The sequence below is a fragment of the Elephas maximus genome, chromosome 1 (assembly GCF_024166365.1).
Source record: "Elephas maximus indicus isolate mEleMax1 chromosome 1, mEleMax1 primary haplotype, whole genome shotgun sequence".
NCBI lineage: Eukaryota > Metazoa > Chordata > Mammalia > Proboscidea > Elephantidae > Elephas > Elephas maximus.
In genome coordinates this window covers 95,921,186-95,941,282 of record NC_064819.1, presented here as the reverse complement: position 1 = coordinate 95,941,282, position 20,097 = coordinate 95,921,186, and the positions used below count along the sequence as shown (strand labels likewise).

The following is a 20,097-nucleotide window of genomic DNA, read 5'->3' as shown; positions in this document are numbered from 1 at the left end:
GGTCTCCTTTGCTTCTACCCACTCTAACAACAACAATACCCATTATTTACTGAACACTTATTAAGTGCCAAACCTTATTTCATCCTCATAACAAGCTTTTTTTGGAAAGTATTTCTTTCTTTTTTTTTAGTTGGAAAAGGAAGATTTCTCCCTTTTTAAAAAAAATGATTTATTTTATTGTTGAGAATATGCACAACAAAACATACATCAATTCTACATGTATAATTCAGTGACACTGATTACATTCTTCAAGTTCTGCAACCATTCTCACCCTCCTTTTTTTGAATTGTTCCTCCCCCAATTAACATAAACTCACTGCCCCCTAAGTTTCCTATCTAATCTTTCCAGTTACTATTGTCAATTTGACCCCACATAGGTCTTAAAAGAATACAATGTTCAAGGCAGACATTCTTTACCAGTTCAGCTAAACTATTGTTTGGTTTCATGAAGACTCCATGGGATATTTTTTGTTTAAGGGGAAAAGAAGACTTTAATATCATTCCAGATAATTGCGAATATATTTCTTTGATATTACACCAAAACTTGACAAATGTTAGCTTCTTAAAGGGGGAAGGCATTTCTTAACCTATTTTAGAAATGAAGAAACTGAGAACTCAAACAGATTAAAAAATGTCACCAGATTCCAATGTTACAGAGAAGATGAGTGAAGAGCCAAGACTCTGCACCTTCATCTGGAGATTCATTCTCTATCTCTCTCACATTTCAGAGGCGAACTTCTTGAAATAGGAACCTGCAAAGTCTACTTTTTACTTTCATTCAGTTCTTAACCTACTTAATTCTCTCTTCTGCCTTCACCACATCCCCGAGGCTGCTCTCAGCGTGGCCATTAATGACCTGTACACAATCAAAACCAGTGGTTACTTTTCTATCTATATCTTACTTGTGTCAGTAATATTATCTGTGATGTTGACCACTTCCTCCATCATGGAGTCGTTCTCTTATCCTTTGTCCTTTTTGACCACACTCTCTCCTTGTTTTCCCCCTATTCTTCAGTTCTCCCCTTTTTAGTCTCTTTCTTCATGTCAGTGTTTTCCAGGACTCACACATTCAGACCCTCGCTATTCTCACTTTCTATATTTTTTTTGGTGACCTAATCCAAACCCGTAACTTTATCCACCACGAAGACCTAGCTAGTCTATGCCTCTAGTCCAGTGTAGCCTGAGAGCCAACCACTTATTTCAACTGCCCTCAACTCAACTCAGCTTTGTTCCATAGAGATTCAAACTCAGCATGTGCTCTCAATCACTTCCTCATTCTTCATTGCTTTTTTGGTCAATGACATTGATTTTAATGTTCTTCTTCTGTTCCCAGGTGGCATCTTGTGTATGCAACTCTCTATGCTGCCTGGTGTTTCTGGACTCCATATCCCTACCTCCACTACATCATCTACTGATTCCTGTGGGTTCTTATCTCTTTACTGCCATTCAAGCCCATCTGACCTTCTTACCCTCATTTACAGCCTTTCATCACTTCTCACCTGATTGTGAAGAGTCCTATTGGTCTTGTTATTGTTAGCTGCCCTTGAGCTGGCCCCCAACTCATGGGGACCCCATGCATAACAGGATCAGACCATTGTGATCCATAGGGTTTTCGTTTGCTGATTTTATGGAAGTAAATCACCAGACCTTTCTTCCTAGTCTGGACACTCCACTGAAACTTGTTCAGAATCATAGCAACACACAAGCCACCACTGAAAGACAGGTGGTGACTGCACTTGAGGTACATTGGTGGAAATCAAACCCCGGTCTCCTGTATAGAGGGTGAGAATCCTACCACTGAACAACCACTGCCCAATTGCTTCTGGATTAGACTTCTTGAATTTATCCTTCCTACCACTGCCCCTTCCAAATAAAATCTGATCACATTACTCTTATCCTAAGTTCCTTTAACAATTTCCCATGCCCTGTAGGATAAAATTTAGACCCAACATGGCCCTACCCACAGCTCCCCCTTACCTCTAGTTGTACCGAAGAAATTGCAGTTCTCTCTATGCTGTTGCATGTCTTTTTGCTCTTGAACACACTTCTTCCTTTGATAGAATTTCCATTTCCTCCTTCTCCGCTTTGTTAACTTCAGGTAGAGACAACCCCTAGGAAGATTTCCTTAAACCTTTTGATTTTAATGTCCTTCTTTTGTTCCCAGGTGGCATCTTGGGGATACTGTGAGATAAGTCAGCTGTGGTTAGATCACACATGTAGTAATTGTGTTTCATTGTCTTTCTCTTCCTCTGGAGTTCATGTATCTTGAGGACAAGGACCACGTCTTATTAGTTATATCTTCAGTGTCTGGAGAGTAAAGTTTCAAAAAAAAAAAAAAATTTTTTTTTTTTTACTGAATGAAAATTAACATTTGAAAGAGTGTAACTTATTTCAAAATGCACAGAACTTTGGTTTTAAGAATTTGTGAATATGATAGAAATGAAATATCCAAACGTGAACAAAGTACATCTATGTAGCCAAATCTGTACTCAGTAATGTTTGGTTTTTTCCTTTTCTTTTCTGTAGATTAGTGAGTCTTCTAGACACTAAAATCAAGGAGAACTTAAGTGTTGGTGTGTGACAACAAGCTCCCTGTCACTACAAGGGTCTAAGGAGAGGGTTGGTTCCCCAAGCGCTGGGGCTGTGTGAGGGGAATCCTAGTTAAGGAGTTACACCAATTAATCCTGAAATCTCATTTCGCTTTAGTTCCTCCAGCATTCTGAATCCCAAATTCTCTCAATTGTTGTACTGTAATAAAAATAATAGAAAGATTTTTTTGTTCCCAACTTTTTGCTGCTTCATAAACCAAAAAACCAAACCAGTTGCCATTGAGTTCAACTCATGGAGTGACACAATTGCCCTCCATTGGGTTTTCAGTGGCGGCCCTTTCTTCCAAGGTGCCCCTCGGTGGATTTGAATTACCAACATTTTAGTTTGTAGCCAAGCACTTAACCATTTGTACCACCCAGGGAGTCCCTTGCTGCTTCAAATACATCAGTTACAAACACTTAAGATACAATGCCATAGGTATTTTAAATGCAACAACTTGTATTTAAATTGAAATTACACTCTAAAACATACACTTCAGAAAATTTATAAATGTTGTCTGAATTTACTATGCCTAAAATGAAGTGTTGTGAACAAAGTTACATAACCTACATACATAAGAATCCTGAGATCTCGTGTGCGTGTGCTCACGTGCATGAGGTGCAGGGAGGCATGTAGGGGTGGGAGGGTACAACTCAATATTGCCTCCGCTAGGAGAGAACTTGGAGTCCTGGTGGTGCAGCGGTTAAGATATTGCCTGCTAACCAAAAGGTTGGCAGTTTGAATCCACCAGCTGCTCCTTGAAAACCTCATAGGGGCAGTTCTACTTTGTCCTATAGGGTCACTATGAGTCAGAATCAACTCAATGACAATGGGTTTAGGAATGACCTTGGACAAGTTATTTATCCCTCTGTGGTCAGTTTCCTAACATGCAAAATAATGCCTTTTGCATGGATGTGTGAGAATTCAATGGGTAATGTTTAGCATACAGTAGTTGCTCAATAAATTTTATCTCATTATTTTATTATGGTGTTAATATTATTATTATTTTGTGGAGTGACAGAGTGCCCTGGTCTTCAGGGAGACGGGGAAACACCTGCCTTTTCAATGAGGCATTTCTCATACTGTCCTTCCCATTTCTTTTATTTCCTTTCATTTTGTACTTCTCCTTTTCTTTGCCATTCCTTCATGTTCCTATTACCCTTCCTTTTATCTTCTTGCTTCTTGTATTTTGTTTACTTGCCTAAATATTTGCCCATTCTGCAGCCTCCTTTCTTCCTCTTCATGCCACGAGCCATGTGTCTGCATATGCAGAGTTTGTCCAGACACATAAACCTTCCGGTGAGTATATGTTTGAGTTTGATGAGGGTGAGCAGTTCTACATGGACCCGGATGAGGAGACCGTCTGGCACATGCCAGAGTTAATTCATGCCTTTGACTTTGATGCTTGGACAGGTATCGCGGACATCATCATGACAAGGAAGAACTTGAACACCCTGATCCAATGGTCCAACTACACCCGGGCCACAAGTGGTACTGCCTACCCTTGCTTGTTTTTTACAACCCAGTCTGGGGGAATGGGAGGGCCAGTGGCATCACTTAGGAGGTGCAGGGGGTGCAGGCTGCACCAGGTGACACTGTCAGAGGGGGTGACACCAAAATGACCATCTATAAAATTTTTGTGCAGTGTTTCAGCAGAAATTTATAATTTTTTAAAATAAAAATATCCCTAGAGTTAGTTATAAGAACAAAAGCATTTTTCATAGGCCCAGCTTACATGTATCAATACACCTGCAAGGCTAAAACTCTATGCTAATTTACTATTTGAACCTTCTAACGCACTTCAGTCAGAGCTGCCATTATTACCCGATTACAGCGACACTTCCAATCGTGCGGTTTCGTCTGCAGGCACCACAGGCACACGCTGTTGTTTTTGTTGTTGCTGGTGTTTTTATAGTTGCTGATTTTGTCAAATTTTCTGATGTTTTAGCCGCAGTATTGTGGTAATTAGTATCTGAGATCCTGTATCAGTAACTTTTTTGAGAATGTAGTAGTAACTAAAGGAAAAAAAAAAAAAGGAGAAAAAAAAAGCTTTCACTCAGTTACTAATAATTTTGTAACTAATAATATTATAATTCAATGTAAAAAGATTTCAGGAAACAATTTTATTGTCAGTATTCATATGATCTAAGAATGTTGCATTTAAGGAATTTAAAACTGTATTTATCACATAGTTTTTTTTTTATTCTATGATTAAAATTGATAAACATTACTAAGTATTCTGCATGGTCTGGTATGGGAGGAGATCTAATAGGGGGTGACACCACGATTTACTGCACTGGGTGACACTGTAAGTTACTGCACTGGGTAATACCATGAGTTACTGTACTGGGTGACACCGTGAGATACTGCACTGGGTGACACCGTGAGATACTGTACTGCGTGACACCGTGAGATACTATACTGGGTGACACTGTAATTTACTGCACTGGGTGATACCATGAGTTACTGTACTGGGTGACACCATGAGTTACCGTACTGGGTGACACCATGAGTTACCGTACTGGGTGACACCATGAGTTACCGTACTGGGTGACACCATGAGTTACTGCACCGGTTGACACCCACCCTAGTGACACCACTGGGGAGGACGCCTCTGCCACACTAAAATGGGAGAGTCAGATGGCCACTCATGAATGTGCCCCTCCATCCGAGTGAGCAGTATTGTCCCCACAAAGCTGGGGGGTTGGGTCATCAGAGGAGGAGGCACTTTCTTCTAATTCAGGAGAAAGGCTGAGCTGAGGAAGGCAAGATCAGGAGGATGAGAAGCTGTGGCTCTGACCTGGGAGCCCTGGGGGAGCAGAAGGTTGGGTCTGCAAAAGGAGGTTCCTTATCTGGAGAATATAGGGTCTGGGTAGTGGAATCTTTGAAATTCAGCCAATGGCTATAGACTCACCAGGTCCTGTCTCCTCTCAGAGTCCCCCTAAGGTGACTGTGTTTCACAAAGTTCCTGTGGAGCTGGGCTAGCCCAACACCTTCTTCTGCCATGTTGACAAGTTCTTCCCTCTGGTGCTCAATGTGACATGGTTAAGCAGTGGGCAACCAGTCAATGAGGGTGTTGCTGAGACCATCTTCCTACCCAGCATGGAATTCAGATTCCACAAATTCGACTACCTGATCTTTGTCCCCTCAGCCGAGGACATCTATGACTGCAAAGTGGAGCACTGGGGCCTGGAGGAGCCACTCCTCAAGCACTGTGGTATGAGTCGTCCTTCCTTTGGCACTGCCATCCTGACACCATCTTTATTTCCAGGATCCTCCCTCTTAGCATCTGCTTTCCTTTATTCCAAGGCTCCATTCTCACTTTGTCTAAACTTTCCCATCTCATGGTTTCTAACTCTCCACACCCCTACATACAAGGCCAGCCCCTGCTCTCCTCACCTTCCAACTCCTTTCCTCTGTGTCCCAGGGGCCCAGGAGCCCATTCACGTGCCTGAGATGACGGAGATGTGGTCTGTGTCCTGGGCCTGGCGGGCATTGTTGTTGTCACCGTCCCCCTGAAGACCACGTGTTCTGGTAGCATCCCTGAGTGCAGGGATCCCTGTGAATCATCCGAGAGGTGGGGTATTGGGGACGCAGTGGAAAAAGCATGTTATGGATGGTGTATGGAAAGGAGAAACACTTTAACAGGGATTCTTTGAGCATTTTATATTTTAGAGTTCCTGAGTTAGATGATAACGATTACTCATATAATGATAAATAACACTAGTTGAGTTGCTTATTAAGTACCAGGCACTATCCTAATGCTTCTTATGTATTGCACTTGTTTATGTGTGGAGGTTGGTACTGTTATTGTTCCCATCTTACAGAGGAGGAAATAATGGACATAAGGAGAGGTGAAGCAATCTGTCCGAGGTGACACAGCTTGAAAGCTGCAGAGCTTGGTTTGGAGCCAGGCACTGGGTACCTGGAGGCTGCACTCCTATCTGCTGTGTCACTCTGCCTCTGTTACATGAAGTGTGAGAGCAGCTCCCAGGTCTCACTGAGCCGGTCATCTAGTGGAAGACAAGACACAGAAATTCAAGCTTAAAATTCATTGCGACAGATGCTCAGTCACCTATTTCCTCCTCTTCCCAGCGAACACCCTCTGGCCTCACTAATGGAGAACTTACACACCCCCGCCTCTTACGTGTGTGCTCCTAGCTCCCTATTTGTTGCTGCACTTCCACTTGAAAAGATACTTATGTATCTGTTTATGTACCTCTTTCCTCTATTAAATAGTGACATTCTCAGTGGCAATGACCACATCTCTTTTGAATTTAGTTTTTAAAAAAAATTTTGGACTTTAGGTGCAGAGCATTACATTATTTTATACTCCTCAGTTCATGGTATGCTGTCACCATTAGTCCACACAATTACCTCTTGTTTTATGATTTATATTTTTTCCCTTTTAGACCCCTTTTTTCCACCATAGTGTGAACATCCTAAAACGGCTGATGTGTGTCTAGATACAGAGTCTGAGATGTGGATTCTTGTGTAAGTGACTTATTGAGGAAGAAACCTGTAAGGGAGTGAGGGCAGCAGGATGAGGCTGAGGAGGAAGGTCAGCAGGGACGCAATCACAGCTGGAGTCTAGCCCCAGCCTTGTTCCGTGAGGAACCTGCAGCATGAATTGTAACAGACTTTGTTCCAACTTGAGTCAAGGAGACCAGGCTTTTGTACCCCTCTTTTTTTTTTTTTTTTATTAGTTTGTCATTATCTGTGAGGTTGCCACTAAGGGGTGGGGGTGGTTGTTGTTAGCTGCCCTGGAGTTGCCCCTGACTCAGGGCAACCTTTGCCAGAATCTTTGGGCAAAGTGATTACTGAGGGCAGTTCTCAGGAAAAGGGTGCAGCTGTGAGCTGTTGGCAACCAGGACTCACTGCAGCTGGGGTTGTAGGCAATGGCTTGGTAAGGGCACTTCGTGGACAGCAGTGGTGCCTATGACAATCTGTATAATTATTTGGATGTGTCCTTATAAACTATGTGCTATGGCATTGAATTATTTGTGCAGCTGTGCAGTTTGTTTTTTCCAGTAATTGTAGGATAAGTTAATTGAATTTTTCAGAGATTTCAACTGGGCTTTGGATTGGAATTACATTGAATCTGTAGATAAATTTGGGGGAGAATTGAAATATTTAGAATATTAAGCCTTTCCAATCTTTGCGTGAAAGATCTCTCCATTTACTTGGACCTTTAAAATATTCATTATTAGAGTTTACAATTTTTTGGGGGGGTTCTTGTGTTTTCTTTAAGTGGATACTGATTCTTGTAATTTTTGTTATGTGAATGGTATTGTATCCTTTTTTGCTTTTTCTAGTGGATAATGGTTGATTATATTAATCTGTAGATATAGTCTGTAGATTATAATCAATAATCTTATTGATCATTCTAGCTGAGTATGACTTGATTTTGGTAAGTTTTTCTGACTTACAAAAAAAGGGTGAACTTGCCACCCTTTCTTATTTTTCTAATAATTTATTGATTCTTTTTAAATTTTCAACATATATCACCTACCACCATTATATCTCTTCCTTGCAATATTTACAGCCTTAATTTTCTTCTCTTCTCACAGTGATGTTCAGACCTTCAGTACTATGCTGAACAGTTGCAACAATCCTATCTTGTGCCTAACCTAAAAGAGATGCATCTAATTTCTCCACAAACATGATTGTTATAGGCTTTTTAGTTTATAATCTTTATGGTGAATTTTGTTCATTCTTTTTATGCTTTTACTTTGTCAAATTAAATTGAAATTATATGAATTTTCTTCTTTAGTCTGTTGCTGTTGTTAGTTGCTGTCAAGTTGATTGTGATTCATTGCGACCTCACTTGTGCAGAGAACTGCTCCATGGGGTTTTCAAGGCTGTGACCTTTTGGAAGCAGATCACCAGGTCTGTCTTCTCAGGCACCCCTGGGTGTGTCTGAATGGCCAACTTTTTGTCTCGTAGCCATTTGCATCACCCTGGGACTTACTGATATGTTTTATCCCATTATAGATTTTGTGACATTGAACCATCATTTCATTTCTAGAAGAAAACTTATTTAATCAAAATAAATTTTTAAAAACACACTGTTGGATTCAGTGACATGGATGAGAACAGCCCGTACTTCTCTCGTAGTATATCCTTTGCTGGATCTGGAAATAAGGAAGCAACAGCCTCATAAAATGATCTGGAAAGCTTTGTATCTTTTTATTTTTTAGAACTATACAACCAAACCAAACCAAACCCAGTGCCGTTGAGTTGATTCTGACTTATAGTGAGAAATGCCCCATAGAGTTTCCAGGGAGCGCCTGGTGGATTTGAACTGCCATCCCTTTGGTTAGCAGCCGTAGCACTTAACCACTGCACCACCAGGGTTTCCAGAACTATATATATATATACACACACACATACATATATGTTGTGTTGTTAGGTGCTGTCAAGTCTGTTCAAACTCATAGCGACCCCAAGTACAATGGAATGAAACACTGCCTGGTCCTGCACCATCCTTTGCTGTGCTTAAGCCCATTGTTGTAGCCACGGTGTCAATCCATCTTGTTGAGAGTCTCCCTCTTTTTTGCCGACCCTCCATTTTACTAAGCATGATGTCCTTCTTCAGAGACTGATCCCTTCTGATAACATGTCCAAAGTATGTGAGATGTAGTCTCACCGTCCTTGCTTCTAAGGAACACTCTGGCTGTACTTCTTCCAAGACAGATTTTTTTTTGTTCTTTTGGCAGTCCATGGTACACTCAATATTCTTCTCTAACACCACATTCAAAGGCTTCAATTCTTCTTTGGTCTTCCTTATTCATTGTTCGCTTTCACCGGCATACGAGGCGATTGAAAACACCATGGCTTGGGTCAGGTGCACCTTAGTCCTCAAGGTGACATCTTTGCTTTTCAATGCTTTAAAGAGGTCTTTTGCAGCAGATTTGCCCAATGCAATATGTCTTCTGATTTCTTGACTGCTGCTTCCATGGGTGTTGATTGTGGATCCAAGTAAAATGAAATCCTTGACAACTTCCATCTTTTTTCTGTTTGTCATGGTGTTGCTCATTGGTCCAGTCGTGAGGATTTTTGTTTTCTTTATTTTGAGGTGTAATCCATACTGAAGGCTGTGGTCTTTGATCTTCATCAGGAAGTGCTTCAGGTTCTCTTCCTTTCCTCTAGCAAGGTTTGTCTCATGTGCATAATGTAGGTTGTTAATGAGTCTTCCTCCACTCCTGTGTCCTGTTCTTCATTTAGACTAGCTTATAAACGTGTATATGTATATGAATAACATGTATATGTATATGAATAATAGGAATGATCTGTTCTTTGGGAAATGTGGTAGCATTCACTCACCTGTAATGTTTTTAGGACTGGGGGTCTTGGAGGAGGCAATTCTTTGCTTATCATTTCGGTTTCATTGATGTGTATTAGTCTATTTTAGTTTTCTGTTTGTTCTTATATTTTGACCTGTATATTTATCAAAACTTTCAAGTTTATTAGTATAGAGTTGATCATAACAAGTTTTTAATCATTTTAAAATACTCGTGTCTAAGTTATTTTCCCCTTTTCGGCCTGTATTTATTCATTTAAATCTATATTTTTTATGGACAGTCTGGCCAGGGTACGTCAACCTCATTAAACTTTCAATGGACCAAACTAGGTTTTGGCAATTTTTCTACTATTTTCTATTTCATTGATTTCTGCCCTTATATTGATTATTTCAGTTAGCAGCTGAGCACGTAGCCATTGCACCACCAGGGCTCCTTTTTCTTTTCCTAGTACATTTATTTAAAACTTGACATTTTCATCTAGACACTACTCTTGATATAGTTTTTCATTCAGAACTAAGTTTTCTGTAATTTAGTTTTTTAGCTCCAAGATCCTTTAGTTGTGTATTTTAGATACATGGAACTCATTTATTTATCCTTTTAATTGATTAGAATTAAACTGCATTATGTTCAAAGAATAAAGTTCATGAGATATTGATCAATTTTAATTTATTGAGACTCCCTGTGTGGCTTAAAAAATGCTAAATTTTCATACATGTTCCACGTGTGCTTGAAAATAATATGCATATTATTTTCTTTTTGTTGGTTTTAGAAATCTCTATGTAACTAATTGTTGGAGCTAATTCATTGTATTATTTAGACCTTTTCTGTTGTTTGTTGTTGTTCGTTGCTGTCAAGCTGACCCCTGACTCATTGCAACTCCATGCACAATGGGATCAGACCATTGTGATCCACAGGAGATGGTCTGTATCTCTGTTTGCTGCTTCTGCTCTCAATTTCCCAGGCTATGTTAAAATCTACAGCTAAGTTTTTAGATTTAATTCTTCATCTACATATTTCTGTCATCTGTTGCTTTAAGGTTTTATTTTTAGGGTCATACGTGTTCATGAGGATTATACTTCCTTGCTCTCTTTTTTCCCTTTGACCTCTATCTCAGACATAAAATTTGTTATGCCTGTTATTCTTGTTTCATATCTGTCTGATGCTTTTTTTTACTATTTGATTTTCAATTTTTATATACCCTTTTATTTTGTTTGAATTTGTTAGGTCTTTTCAAAAATACAACCTGAGAATCTCTCCTTTTTAATTGGTTCTTTAACCTGTTCAATTTACTGCAAATGCTATTATATTACAACATTGCTGCCATATTATTAAGATATTTCATTTAGTAAGTTTCATTTTTGTTCATTTTTCTCATTTCTTATTTCCCAGTTGTTAGGTCCACTTCATCTGTTATAGAAGATAAACATTCTAATTATATTCATAAAGTGTTTTTATCTTAATGCCATTAAATTACGTTTATTTACTTTGTGGACTTTAAAAAGCTGATCTGTTTCTATACTCTTCCTGCCCCCACTCCAAAAGACAAGTTCTTTGCAGTACTTTTGTTCCTTCCCATCGGCATCATCTGCCACCAACTCCATATGGACATTCTCTACATTTAAAAGTTTTGGTTTGTTTTAAACACACTTTTCCTTTCCTTTAAAAAAAATTTGTGTTTGCTTTTTAAGATAACAGTTAACTTTTAAAAACTATTTTATCTTTCTTATTTTTGATAACTCATGTACAATCCTCTTAGATGTGTTTCTCTTTTCATTTGGGTTCTTCTAAAAGCATTTTAAAAGTGGTACTGTAAGTAGCAAAACATCTGAGGCCTGGAATGTTTGAGAATACCTATCATATTAAACTGACTATTTGTTGCAGGAAACCCTGGTGGCATGGTGGTTAAGTGCTACGGCTGCTAACCAAAATGTTGGCAGTTCGAATCCACCAGGCCCTCCTTGGAAACTCATGGGGCAGTTCTACTCTGTCGTATAGGGTCATTATGAGTCAAAATGGACTGGAAGGCAATGGGTTTTTGTCAGAATATAAAATCTGAGATTGAAAGTTCTTTCCCTCTAGCTCTATGAGAATAACAGCCAATTACCTTCTTTTTTCATTGTTGAAAATACACACACCAAAACATACACCAATCCAGCAATTTATGCATGTAAATCAATTCAGTGACTTTGATTACATTCTTCAAGTTATACAACCATTCTTTCTCTCCTCCATTTCTGAATTGTTCCTCCCCTATTAACATAAACTCACCGCTCCCCAAGCTTCCTATCTAACCTTCCCAGTCGCTGTTGTCAATTTGATCCCATACAGATAGTTCTTTAAAAGAGCACAATGCTCAAGGCAGCCATTCTTTACTAATTAAGCTAAACTGGCACTTTTTTTTTTTTTTTTTATTGTTTGATTTAAAGAAGACCTCAGGGAGTATTTTTGGTTTAAGATTTAAAGACTATCTCAGGGCAATAGTTTTGGAGGTTCATATAGCCTCCATGGCTCCAGAAAGGCTGGATTCCACTAGAATTTGAAATTCTGTATCTCATTATCTTCTGGCATTAAGTGTTAATGTTGACAAAAATGATGTCTATCTGATTCTTGTTCTTTTATAGATGGATCTGCTCTTGTTCTTGTATAGGTTGAAGTTTTCAGAATTTCCTCTTTGTCTTTGAAGTTCTTACAGTTCCTTTATAAAGTATCTAGGTATTTTTTTAGTCTGCTTGTCATTCTACATGCCATTTCAAACAGAATTAGGTGCAGCTATGTTTCTGCAAATCGCGGGTTTGAGCTGCCTGCTGCAAAGCCAGTACTGAGACAGGAGAAGGTAAGCAGTAAGAGAGCTTTATTGAATACCGGTATTCAAGAGACAGAGGGGGTTAAATTTCTCCCAAATTCTGTCTAATTCTAAAGAACTAGCGGGGGAGTTTTATAGAGGGAAGGTCAGGGTTACCTAATGTTTTGAGCACATAGTCCACAGATGGTCTTATACATCACAAAACAACTACAAGAAACTCTTTATTAAACTAAAGATATGCATGTCAGACATCTGGGCTCTAATCAGTATGTTTGTAACAGGCCGAAAAAACTCACATAAGAATCTCCCGGCTAGTGGAACTGTCCTGCCAAGTCCACTCTGGCTGAGATAGGGAGCAAGAAAGAAAGTTGTAGATTAAAAATGTTGGGCATCTTTTCTAGCTGCCATCTTATAGGCTGAAGGACATTTCTTGAGAGAACAAAGAAGAGAAGAGAGATCAAGGCCACAGGAGCTGAGAGAGCTCTGCACCCCTTTGGAAGAGACTGGTGTAGCTGGCGCAATAAAAAAATGTTTTCAGAGATTACTTAAAGCATCATTATGGCGTTAGTTATGTCAAGTTCTCAATCACCCATTGTGAATAGGAGAAAACATGTTGTAAGGTATTAGGGTGTTTGTTAAGAGTGGAACAGGCTGCTCAGCCATATCTTGAACAGAACCTGCGCTATTTTCTAAAGACTAGAGATTAATCACAGCTTATACAGCTATACTAAAACAAACAAGGAAATATATTCTAATATTAAAACATTGGAGAAAATGTATTTTCCCTGCTTCATTATTTGGTGTTATTCTCATGGTGACCTCATGTGTACAGAACAGAACTGCACAAAACACCTGAGACAATTAAATAAACTTTCCCACCTCATCCCCCATTGCCCTCATCCTGTCATCAGGAATTTAGGGGCTCTTGGAGCGTAACCAATCACTAAATGACTCCACCCCTGTCTCCCCTTCCCCGCCACCTCCCCTGCAAGAGCCTGAATGCTGGAGACCTCAGCCTGGGAATTCCTCTCTACCTACAGGCCAGCTTTGCTCCTCAACCATCTGATTTCTGTGGTCTCCAGGATTCTCAGGAGTTGCTTTTCTGGCTCAGACCCTGTTCATGGAAGATGAGTGAGTGATACACGGGAAGGCAAGTCTCAGCCACCTCTTGAAGATTCCTTACCTTTCTTGCTTCTCTTATGCATGAAGACACTCACTTCGAGGATGATGAATTTCAGTACAAATCCCCCAACTGCAGTCAACATGAAGCAGACAGTCATGAAAGGGTTATTAACCATCCCATAATAGTTGTTTTTCCAGAAAAGTCTATTCTTGCTACATTTTTGTTGCAACTTTTATAGCACTTCACCATGATTTGTCGAATCCACAGGTTTCTTCTCTTCTCCGGGCAGGAGACCGAGGTGCAGGGACACCGACTCAGAATCTAAGCCATCACCATTTTTTTAGGGCTGTATGCAATATTTTAGAGCTGTGTGCAAAAACTCATTCACTAAAATTATGCAAACTGCGCACACATCACAAGACTGAGGATGCTCCCCTCACTGTTCATGCATATGTATGTCACTCCTTATAAAAGGAACAAATTTGCCCTCGTTCAGGGAGCTGGCAGCCTTAGGTCACAGACTCTGCCTGCCTCCCAGTTTGCAAACTGTGAATAAACCTTTCTGTACTTCCAACCCTGTGTCTAGCTGACTTCAGTTTGATAGTCTGCTTGACAAGAGCCTATTAGCTGATGGCTTCAAGCATCTTGCTTTGGGCAGAATCAGACTACGCCTCTGGGAAGAACAGATCCCAGGGGCAGTCTCACTTCCACCTGCTGCACCTCTCAGGTCCTGTCTGAGGTCCTGAAGTCTGAGGTAGAGTACCAACACAAGGAAAGCAAGAAGGATACACTCTGGAGGAGTAAATCTGGAAAGGGTCTCCAGGTTCTGGACCTTAGGATGGTGTTATAGATTGAATTATGTCCCCCCAAAAATGTGTGTATCAACTTGGTTAGGCCATGATACCCAATATTCTGTGATTGTCTTCCATTTTGTGATCATAAATTTTATGTTAAAGATTAGGGTGGGATTGTAACACTTTTACCAGGTCACATCCCTAATCCAATATAAAAGGAATTTCCCTAGGGTGTGACCTACACCACCTTTTATTTTATAAGAGATAAAAGGAAACGGATGCAAGCAGAGATTGGGGACTTCATACCACCAAGAAAGCAGCACCAGGAGCAGAGCGTGTCCTTTGGACCTGGAGTCCCTGCACCTGAGAAGCTCCTCGACCAGGGGAAGATTAAGGACAAGGAATCTTCCTCCAGAGCCGACAGAGAGAAAGCCAACTCCTGGAGCTGACAGCCTGAATTTGGACTTGTAACCTACTAGACTGTGAGAGAATAAATTTTTCTTTGTTAAAGTCATCCACTTGTGGTATTTCTTTTATAGCAGCACTAGATGACTAAGACAGGTGGTGACTTCATCAAGGGGATAAACACTGATTTCTGGCAGCTGCCTCTCAAAATAACTCAGGATAGGCTAAAAGGCTGAGGGAATAGAACTGTTTCCATGTCTGAGGGTCATTCCGGAAGGTGTCTGAGCTCACTAGATTTTCTGACAATGGGGGAGAACTGTGACTCCTCAAGATCCTCTGACTAGGGACAGACAAGTCTCCAACGCCCCCAGCTCAGAACCAGAGTCAGGGGCTCGTATAGGAGAAAGATGGGGTAGGTGTGACTCCACTATAACATAATACAAAGGGGCCCCAGAATGAGAGGGTCCCCTATTCTTTAGAATGTGAGATTTAGAGGGGTCATCAGGGAGTAACTCACTCCACAGTGACAGGCCTGTCCAGGCTCGGGAGCTCCATATGTAGGTGTAGACATTGTCCTGATAAGGGGTCATTTCCAGCTTCACCAGGATCTGGAAGGTCCAGTCTCCACTGCGGATCAGTTCTGTGGACCCAGCCCCTCTTGCCCATTCAAGGAAACACTGGACTTGAATGCTGCCTGGAGAGACAGCTGTGATGTGGCAGAACAGATCATGGTGCTACAGCGGCGCTTTCTTAGAGGCGGAGATGTTCCTGTTAGGTTTGACTAGCAGCAGGGAAGAAAAAAACGTAATGGCATTGGAGTTTATTATTTTTGACATTTTCATCATGGAATCGATTTCTAGGTGTTTAGAATAAAAATGACATAATTAGGCTAGTGGATGAGGGTGGTATTGAAAAGACAGAAGTAGGCCTTCACATGGAATATATATGGCTGTGAATTACATAATAAAGATTGAGAAGAACAGGAGAGAGACAAAGCTAGCACTCTGTGGCAGACTCAACAGAAATTTTAACTGGAAACCATTAACTAATAGTCTTTGGACAAAGAATGTTTAACCAACTGTGAAACTCCCTAACTTTTCAATGCTCTATCCTGACGAAAAAGATGAAAAATCCACTCAAATAATTTGTCGAAGTTAAGATACTCTTGAACAATGACATTGTTTTGGACCAGTGACTTTATTTCAAAGAAAAATAAAAAGGAAATGAAATAAGTTTGATATGACTTATTTTAAAAATAGCCTATATGTTTTATGGTCTCCCTTACAAAATTTTTTCCCCATTTTTATAGCAATAGCTCCAAACCCAGTATTCTGAGGCCCTACATGCTTGATTAGTAGGAATTCCCGAACTTTCCCAAGTTCCTTCTCTGCTTCCCTGCAATTATGTCTTCTTGGGTTCCTTCCCCGAGGGTTCTCACAAATAATCAGGTGTACCTGTCCCTCTGCATCTCTCTACTTGACGTCCTTTCTTCTCCTTGATCATGTTCTCTGTCCTTTTAGATCAATGTCTATACTACTGCGAACTGCCTGTCACCTTCCAACCCCCAGTGCAGTTACTTGTTTTGTACCTTTGCCATCAGTACCCTTCTTCCCTCCAGAGGGCAGATCCATCTATCCCTGAAGAACAGCCCATTCAGAGAGATTTTCCCCATCAGAGGTTCTTGGTCCTTAATAAGTTTTCTCCTTCCTATCTCCCAGAGAACACAAAGATCTTGAGGTGGGGCTGGGTCAGGTAAACGCATAGTCTTGAACTATTCACAGACCCATTGCTCCCACTGATATTTTGCCCTGTGCCCAGTTTTGTCAAAACTGCCAGCCTTCTTAAGTTGATTTTCTTTTAGGGACATCTTGTGTCTCACCCTACTATAATCACCTATATAAATTCACAGTTCATCAGAAAGTTCAACCCAAATCTGACTCCCAATTGTGGATTAGGTTCAGGTTTGCTTCCATAGGACTCCTGGCCCCATGCAAATCAGGGGCTATCCCTGAGCATCTATTTTAAGGTCCCAGAGCATTCTATGATAGGTACTTTGCCTGTAGTATACAGCCAACCTCTAGGAGGTACCGGTGCTGTCTAGAGGTCAAATGGTCTCAATCTCTGACCCAGCTCAAAATACATTTCACAAAGGCAACCAAAAAACAAAACAAAAAACTGAAAAACACAAAACCCCAAAACTGTTGCCATTGAGTTGATTTCGACTCATAGCAACCCTATAGGACAGAGTAGAATTGCCCCATGGGGTTTCCGAGGAACTGCTGGTGGATTCAAACTGCTGACCTTTTTGGTTAGCAGCCAAGTTCCTAACACTGGGCAACCAGGGCTCCTCACGAAGGCAAAAGATTTCTATTTACTCTAAGACTGCCTTGTCTAATGCCCCCCCCAAGTCTGTTCAATTACTTATAGAACTTAGTTGGGGATCCACATCAGAACTGATTGCCACAACTCCCATCCTCCCTTCCTCACCTACCTCTTCATGTTCTTCTTCATTCTAATTCATGTCCTCATTATTATTCACAACAACAACAATAATAACAATTTCTTACTGTATCTCCCTAACTCCAGTCCTTTCTTTCTCCAACTCATTTCACACTCTTCTGAAAACTCAGCCCCGATCTTATCATTTTCCTAGTTAAAAAAATCTTCAGTGCCTGGCAACACTTATCCAACTACATGGGAATCACTAAGGAGCTAATTAAAAATATAGGTTTCCAGACCTCACCATCCCCTGAGTCTGAATCTCTGGGCAGTAGTTTTGGTGTGTCTGTGCTTAAAGATCTCCAGGAGTTTCTGGTGAGCAGAGCTAGGTTGGGGACCAACTGGCTTAGAAGATAAACCTAAACTCCTTAGGCTGGCATTCAGAGCTCTCTGCAATACGGCGGCTGATTATCATTAAAGACAATGGTGCCACAAAGAAGTTTTATGCCCCTACAAATTCTTGGTAAGGGCCTCAACAGTTTTTGCCAATCCTATTACTTGTCTTTGGACACTTCTCTTACCTAATTACCTCGGCAACTTTCGTAAACACATGTCACTGTCCTCATTCCTACCCAGTTTGTCCTCCATCTCACTCTTAGAAGATGACCTTTTCTTCTGCTTTTCCAAGAAAAAAGGGTCAAAGGCTGTCATCTACCACAGTTCCTCCCTGCTCCCACCCTCCATCCTTTTCTTTTTCTCTGTGAGAAGGGCCCTTGTTTTTGTTTAAGGCTCCTCCCTCCACCTCTGGATACTGTTTCTTTTGGTTACCTCTGGTTAGTGTACCCAGTCTCCCTCTTTACAAGCTAACAGGAAGAAATTAAGGCTCTTCTCTCCTATCCTTGAAAATTCCTCTTGACTCTACACACACCTGATTCCTTTTCTTCCCTTGACAACTCAAGTTTCTTGAACGAACAGTGCAATTCAGCACAAAAACTACTCTGTGCCAGCGCTGAGGAATCAAAGAGGAATAAAATGCCATCTCAGCCTTGAAGGAGTTTACTCTCCAACCCCATCCTCACCTGCTCCCCCAACCCCATCTCCCACTCACTTCTCAGGCCACTGTGGCCCAGCTCCTGCTCTCACTGCTGTAGCCAGTCTGGCTTCCCCAAGGTCTCCCTGATTCCCAAACCCACGTTTCAACTTGTATTTACTTGATTTTCCAAAGTCTTCTCTCCAACTGTCTACTACTGTGCCTTTTTGGTCACGCTTTATCCCAGCTTCTAGGACAGCTCTCTGTCCTGATTTTCCTAACACCTGCTCTTTATTTTTTGGTCTCCTTCATAGGCTTTTGTCTCTTAGCTAACACCACAAATGTCAACTATTCTTTTGCTCTCTATGTTTCTCACTGGCTCTCCTCTCCCTAGGCAATCTCATCTAGTCCAGACCCTTTTCTACAGGTCCAGGCCCTTTACTATAACTGTCCATCACACAGTCCCCCTGGGTGTCCCTCAAGCATCTGAAAGCCAACAGACCCCAAAGTGAACTCAGTCTCCCCTACAAGTGTTTCTTTCCTACATCACTTTACTCACTGGGAGGTACTGTCTCCATGTCCCACAATACAAACCCGGACTTGTCTCCTGGGTTCCCTTCACACCCACATCCAACCAGCTGTCAGGGCCACTAACTCCCTGACCATTTGTCATTGATTTCCTCTTCTCTCATTTCCTGAACAGCCCAGCTCAGGACCTGCCCTCTCTCCCATGGACAAATAGCAAGCCTGCCGGCGGGTTCTCTTCCCTCATCATCTTCAGCCCCAAAGTCCTCCTGCTCCTCACCCAACGTCCGCGCTCCCGCTGTCTCTCCGCGGACCCTGCGGCCCTGGTGAGTCGGGACTGCAGAGGACACCCTTCTGCCGCCGCCACCCTCCCCGGGCCCGCCGCCTGGCTCACGTCGACGCTGCAGGTTGAGCTCCCGGAGGCGTGTGCAGAACGTGTCTTTCGTGGCCCGCCTCTCCTTCATGGTGTCCTTTTGTGTGTTCCAGTTCTTGGCCGATGACCGTCCCCGCCACCAACTCACCCACGTCGCTGTCCTGGTTAGAGAGATGTAGTTCTCTAGGAAGGGATGGGTCCGGTTAAACGCAGTAGCGCTCCGCTGGTGCCTGGAACAGGTAATTCTCTGCGGGGAAACTGTGGCGCCACGACCCCCGCACCGCGCGGCCCAGTGTTAAAAAGCAAAGACGTCACCTTGAAGACTAAGGAGCGCCTGACCCAAGCCATGGTGTTTCCAATCGCCTCATACGCCTGCCAAAGCTGGACAATGAATAAAGACGGAAAAAGAATTGACGCCTTTGAATTGTGATGTTGGGGAAGAATATTGACTATATACCATGAACTGCCAGAAAAATGAACAAATGTGTCTTGGAAAAAGTACAGCCAGAACGCTCCTTAGAAGCAAAGATGGCGAGACTATGTCTCACATACTTTGGGCTTGTTATCTGGAGTAATCAGTCCCTGGAGAAGGACACCATACTTGGTAAAATAGAGAGTCGGCAAAAAAGTGGAAGACCCTCAACAAATTGGATTGACGCAGTGGCTGCAGCAACGGGCTCAGGCGTAACAACGATTGTGAGGATGGCGTGGGA

General features: G+C 41.5%; 1 pseudogene; it reads left to right on the top strand.

Moving 5' to 3' along the window:
- LOC126068004 (HLA class II histocompatibility antigen, DP alpha 1 chain-like) overlaps positions 1-19,563 on the top strand; it is a 36,117-nt pseudogene extending 16,554 nt beyond the window's left edge.
- Positions 19,564-20,097: the final 534 nt, after the last annotated feature.